Source organism: Callorhinchus milii, unplaced genomic scaffold (genome assembly GCF_018977255.1).
Source record: "Callorhinchus milii isolate IMCB2004 unplaced genomic scaffold, IMCB_Cmil_1.0 Scaffold567, whole genome shotgun sequence".
NCBI lineage: Eukaryota > Metazoa > Chordata > Chondrichthyes > Chimaeriformes > Callorhinchidae > Callorhinchus > Callorhinchus milii.
In genome coordinates, this window is record NW_024705308.1 from 47,416 (window position 1) to 53,596 (window position 6,181).

Genomic DNA, 6,181 nt, shown 5'->3' on the forward strand with positions numbered 1-6,181 from the left:
CTCAAACACGCGAGCATCCACTCCTCTCTCCGCGTCTCTTGCGAGAGAAAACAACCAATGTCAGCACAAACCCCCCCCCTTTGTGACCTTTTTACTCCCTCCTTGCTTGTCAGACCCCGCTGGAAGACAAAGGTGGTCGAGGAGATGTTTGCAATACATTTATGTGGTCCTGTGTGTTACATTTATTCTTGAATTATTTTTTATGAGTTCCTTCGGTCTTAGTATCGTGGTTATCATTCGTCTATGTTTAATGAATATTCGTAATGCTCCTCGTCACATTATTATTTTGGGGCTTCGCCCAGTTTAGTTCTCCAGAGATTGGTGTTTTATTCTGAGTAAATTTTTTTATGTCCTGAGGTTAAGTGCACATGCACTTAAGCTTTCTGGAATTCGTACTCTTTAGTTTTTCGGAAGGTCGTGTAGATAGGAAACATATACTTCTAAATAATATGTATGCGGTGAATATAAGGGAATTACTAATAATAAAATTATTGTTTGTTGGTTAATTATCTATGTTAAGTTTCTACTTTTCGGTAAGGAAAACGTTAAGAAAACGCGAGTTTCAACCGTTGTTTGCTCTGCACCTTATCTGTACATCTCCAGATGTCTTTGGGAGGTTAGTCCATACATCTTTTGTCCATCTGGATGTCTATGACCTCTTCGTGACCGAATTCCTATCATTTCAACCGCCCTCCATGTCTCATGGACTCCCGGTGTGCCCGTGAGGAGAAGTGAGCCGTCCTCATTATTAAAAAAAATATATATATAGATATAATAAAAACAAAAAACAAATTTTTCTTAATTATTCTTAATATTAATAACGGAAAACAGGGCATAGATCCAACAGAAAGAAAGAAAGACAAAGAAATGATCAGTCTATAATTTTAATGGTAAGTTTATTTGAACAGTGAGAGACAGAATAACAACTAAAAATAAAAAAAAACGCATGTCAAAAATGTTATAAATTGATTTGCATTTTAATGACGGAAATAAGTATTTGACCCCCTCTCAATCAGAAAGATTTCTGTCTCCCAGGTGTCTTTTATACAGGTAACGAGTTAAGATTAGGAGCACACTCTTAAAGGGAGTGCTCCTAATCTTAGCTTGTTACCTGTATAAAAGACACCTGTTCACAGAAGCAATCAATCAGATTCCAAACTCTCCACCATGGCTAAGACCAAAGAGCTCTCCAAGGATGTCAGGGACAAGATTGTAGACCCAGTTAAGGCTGGAATGGGCTACAAGACCATCGCCAAGCAGCTCGGTGAGAAGGTGACAACAGTTGGTGAGATTATTCGTAAATGGAAGAAACACACAAGAACTGCCAATGTCCCTCGGCTTAGGGCTCCATGCAAGATCTCACCTCGTGGAGTTGCAATGATCATGAGAACGGTGAGGAATCAGCCCAGAACTACACAAGGCAGCTGGGACCATAGTCACCAAGAAAACAGTTGGTAACACACTACGCCGTGAAGGATTGAAATCCTGCAGCGCCCGCAAGGTCCCCCTGCTCAAAAAGCACATATACATGCCCGTCTGAAGTTTGCCAATGAACATCTGAATGATTCAGAGGACAACTGGGTGAAAGTGTTGTGGTCAGATGAGACCAAAATGGAGCTCTTTGGCATCAACTCAACTCGCCGTGTTTGGAGGAGGAATGCTGCCTATGACCCCAAGAACACCATCCCCACCATCAAATATGGAGGTGGAAACATGTTTTTGGGGTGTTTTTCTGCTAAGGGGACAGGACAACTTCACCGCATCAAAGGGACGATGGACGGGGCCATGTACCGTAAAATCTTGGGTGAGAACCTCCTTCCCTCAGCCAGGGCACTGAAAATGGGTCGTGGATGGGTATTGCAGCATGGCAATGACCCAAAACACACGGCCAAGGCAACAAAGGAGTGGCTCAAGAAGAAGCACATTAAGGTCCTGGAGTGGCCTAGCCAGTCTCCAGACCTTAATCCCATAGAAAATCTGTGGAGGGAGCTGAAGGTTCGAGTTGCCAAACGTCAGCCTCGAAACCTTAATGACTTGGAGAAGATCTGCAAAGAGGAGTGGTGGGACAAAATCCCTCCTGAGATGTGTGCAAACCTGGTGGCCAACTACAAGAAACGTCTGACCTCTGTGATTGCCAACAAGGGTTTTGCCACCAAGTACTAAGTCATGTTTTGCAGAGGGGGGTCAAATACTTATTTCCCTCATTAAAATGCAAATCAATTTATAACATTTTTGACGCGTTTTTCTGGATTTTGTTGTTGTTATTCTGTCTCTCACTGTTCAAATAAACCTACCGTTAACATTATATACTGATCATTTCGTTGTCAGTGGGCAAACGTACAAAATCAGCAGGGGATCAAATACTTTTTCCCCTCACTGTAACAAGCTGAGATTAGGAGCACTCCATTTAAGAGTGTGCTCCTAATCTCAGCTCGTTACCTGTATAAAAGACACCTGGGAGCCAGAAATCGTTCTGATTGAGAGGGGGTCAAATACTTATTTCCCTCATTAAAATACAAATCAATTTATAACATTTTTGACGCGTTTTTCTGGATTTGTGTTGTTATTCTGTCTCTCACTGTTCAAATAAACTTACCATTAAAATTGCAGACTGATCAATTCTTTGTCAGTGGGCAAACGTACAAAATCATCAGGTGGATCAAATACTTTATCCCCTCACTGTAACAATAAAACAGAGTTACAAAGTGAAGACAAATAAAACTTAATCAGGCGAGGGCAGGAGGCAAGGCCTCGTGTTGCAAAGCTCCAAGCTGGACATCGATTCCAAAGCTCGCTGCTACTCTAGTGACATCCCTACGAGAGAGAGAGAGGCTCTACCTTGGTAAACAACAAACACAACAACAACAACCACAACAACAACCACAACAACCACAACAACAATCACAACAACAACAACCACAACAACAACCACAACAACAACAAACAACCACAACAACAACCACAACAACAATCACAACAACAATCACACAACAACAATCACAACAACAACCACAACAACAATCACAACAACAATCACAACAACCACAAACAACCACAACAACAACAACAACAATCACAACAACAACAACCACAACAATAACAACAACAATCACAACAACAACAATCACAACAACAACAACCACAACAACAATCACAACAACAATCAAAACAACAATCACAACAACCACAACAATCACAACAACAACAGCACTCACCACAACAACAACCACAACAACAATCACAACCACAACAACAATCACAACAACAATCACAACCACAACAACAACAACGAGAATTCATCACCTCAGATTTCAGAAAAAGCGTGGAGCGGGCAGCTTCCTGTTACCCCGTGACGTCACGCGGAAGCAGAAAGTGACATGACGTCACTTCCGGGATACAAGCCACGCCCCTCCACAGATTCAGCAGTGACCATCGCGGAGGTGACGTCACGCACAAGAGCGCGGTGGAGGGGAAAACATTGGTGACATGACGTCACTAGCGAGGTTCACGTCGATGACGTCATGCTGAGTGGAGTTGAAGTTTATTTTGAGTCAATTTCCATTGCTCCATCTCTTGAACAGAGACCCCTTGGGTGGGTGAGCTCAGCAGCTACAATGTTTACATTATTGTGTGTACACAGTGTGTGTGTGTGTGTACACTGTGTGTGTGTACTGTGTGTGTGTGTAACTGTGTGTGTGTACACTGTGTGTGTACACTGTGGTGTGTACACTGTGTGTGTACACTGTGTGTGTGTGTGTACACTGTGTGTGTACACAGTGAGTGTGTGTGTACACAGTGTGTGTGTGTACAAGTGTGTGTGTACACTGTGTGTGTGTGTACACAGTGAGTGTGTGTACACAGTGAGTGTGTGTAGACTGTGTGTGTATGTGTACATTGTGTGTGTGTAGACTGTGTGTACACAGTGAGTGTGTACACTGTGTGTGTGTACACTGTGAGTGTGTGTGTACATTGTGTGTGTGTACACTGTGTGTGTGTATACACTGTGTGTGTGTGTACACTGTGAGTGTGTGTGTACATTGTGTGTGTGTACACTGTGTGTGTGTATACACTGTGTGTGTGTGTACACAGTGAGTGTGTGTACATTGTGTGTGTGTACACTGTGCGTGTGTGTACACTGTGTGTGTGTACACTGTGTGTGTACACACTGTGTGTGTAGACTGTGTTCAGTGTGTACAGTTTGTAGACACTATGTGTGTGTACACAGTGAGTGTGTACACAGTGAGTGTGTACACTGTGTGTGTGTGTGTACACAGTGAGTGTGTACACAGTGAGTGTGTACACTGTGTGTGTGTGTGTACACAGTGAGTGTGTACACAGTGAGTGTGTACACTGTGTGTGTGTGTACACAGTGAGTGTGTACACTGTGTGTGAGTGCACTGTGTGTGTGTACACAGTGAGTGTGTACACACTGTGTGTGTAGACTGTGTAGACACCGTGTGTGTACAGTGTGTGTGTACACAGTGTGTGTACACTGTGTGTAGACTGTTTGTAGACTGTGTGTGTACACACTGTGTGTACGTACACTGTGTGTGTACACACACACTGTGTGTGTGTGTGTACACACACACTGTGTGTGTGTGTACACACTGTGTGTGTGTGTGTACACAGTGTGTGTGTACACTGTGTGTGTGTAGACTGTTTGTAGACTGTGTGTGTACACACTGTGTGTACGTACACTGTGTGTGTACACACACACTGTGTGTGTGTACACACACTGTGTGTGTACACACACACTGTGTGTGTGTACACACACTGTGTGTGTGTGTGTACACAGTGTGTGTGTACACTGTGTGTGTGTAGACTGTAGACACTGTGTGTGTGTACACACTGTGTGTGTACACACTGTGTGTGTGGGTGTGTATACACTGTGTGTGTATACACTGAGTGTGTATATATACACTGTGAATGTGTGTGTGTGTACACTGTGTGTGTATACTGTGTGTGTACACTGTGTGTGTGTGTACACTGTGTGTGTGTATACACTGTGTGTGTAACACTGTGTGTGTACACTGTGTGTGTACACTGTGTGTGTATACACTGTGTGTATACACTGTGTGTGTGTATACTGTGACGGAGAATCAAACTCAGGTGGTCTGTTTCATGGCGCACTGTTCTCAGCTTAACGTCAAGATGACATTTTTTATTTCGATGTAAAGCTTTCGTGAGTGCAGGGATTCATCTTCTTGGTTCTTTCGGTAAAGTCACGTAGAAGGGAAGTAATAAAATAATAAAAATTAAACATAATAAAATAATAAACTTTTGATGTAAAGTTTTCGTGACTGCAGGGATTCATCTTCTTGGTTCTTTCGGTAAAGTCACGTAGAAGGGAAATAATAAAATAATAAAAATTAAACATAATAAAATAATAAACTTTTGATGTAAAGCTTTCGTGACTGCAGGGATTCATCTTCTTGGTTCTTTCGGTAAAGACCTGTGCTTGACCTGAGAACGGCTGCTTGCGTTGTGGTCTAAACTTCGTGAGAATTGTATTTTATTATGTTTTATTTTTATTATTTCCCTTCTACGTGACTTTAACGAAAGAACCAAGAAGATGAATCCCTGCAGTCACGAAAGCTTTAAATCGAAATGTATTAAATAACACATTTGGGTCGTTTGTTAGCCCATTACTCTATAATAAAGGGGGTGTTTTGAGTTAGATCTCATAACCTTTTATGATGTTGACATAGCGAAAACATACGTGTTAAACTCACCCACTAATAGCTCACATTTTTTCCAGAGGTTTTAAAAAAATGTATATTAAATATTATAATACGCTTTAGTTATTTCGGTAAAGTCACGTAGGTAAAAAATGAAATTAAAATTAATAAAAATAAAATAATAAAAATCACGACGTTTCGGAGGCAACACAAGTCTCCGTCATCAGGTGGGACTGTCGTGATTTTTATTTTATTTTTATTTATTTTAATTAAATTTTTTACCTACTTGGTGACTTTACCTAAAGAACTAAAAGTATGAATCCTTGCAGTCACGAAAGCTTCAAATCTAGAAATATTATAATAAACTATTTTTTTATTTGAAGCTTTCGTGACTGCCGGAATCCATACTCTTTAGTTCTGTCGGTAAAGTTACGTGGGTCGAAAATTAAAACTGAAAATTAATAAATCACGACGTTTCGATCGCAAAACAAGTGATCGTCCTC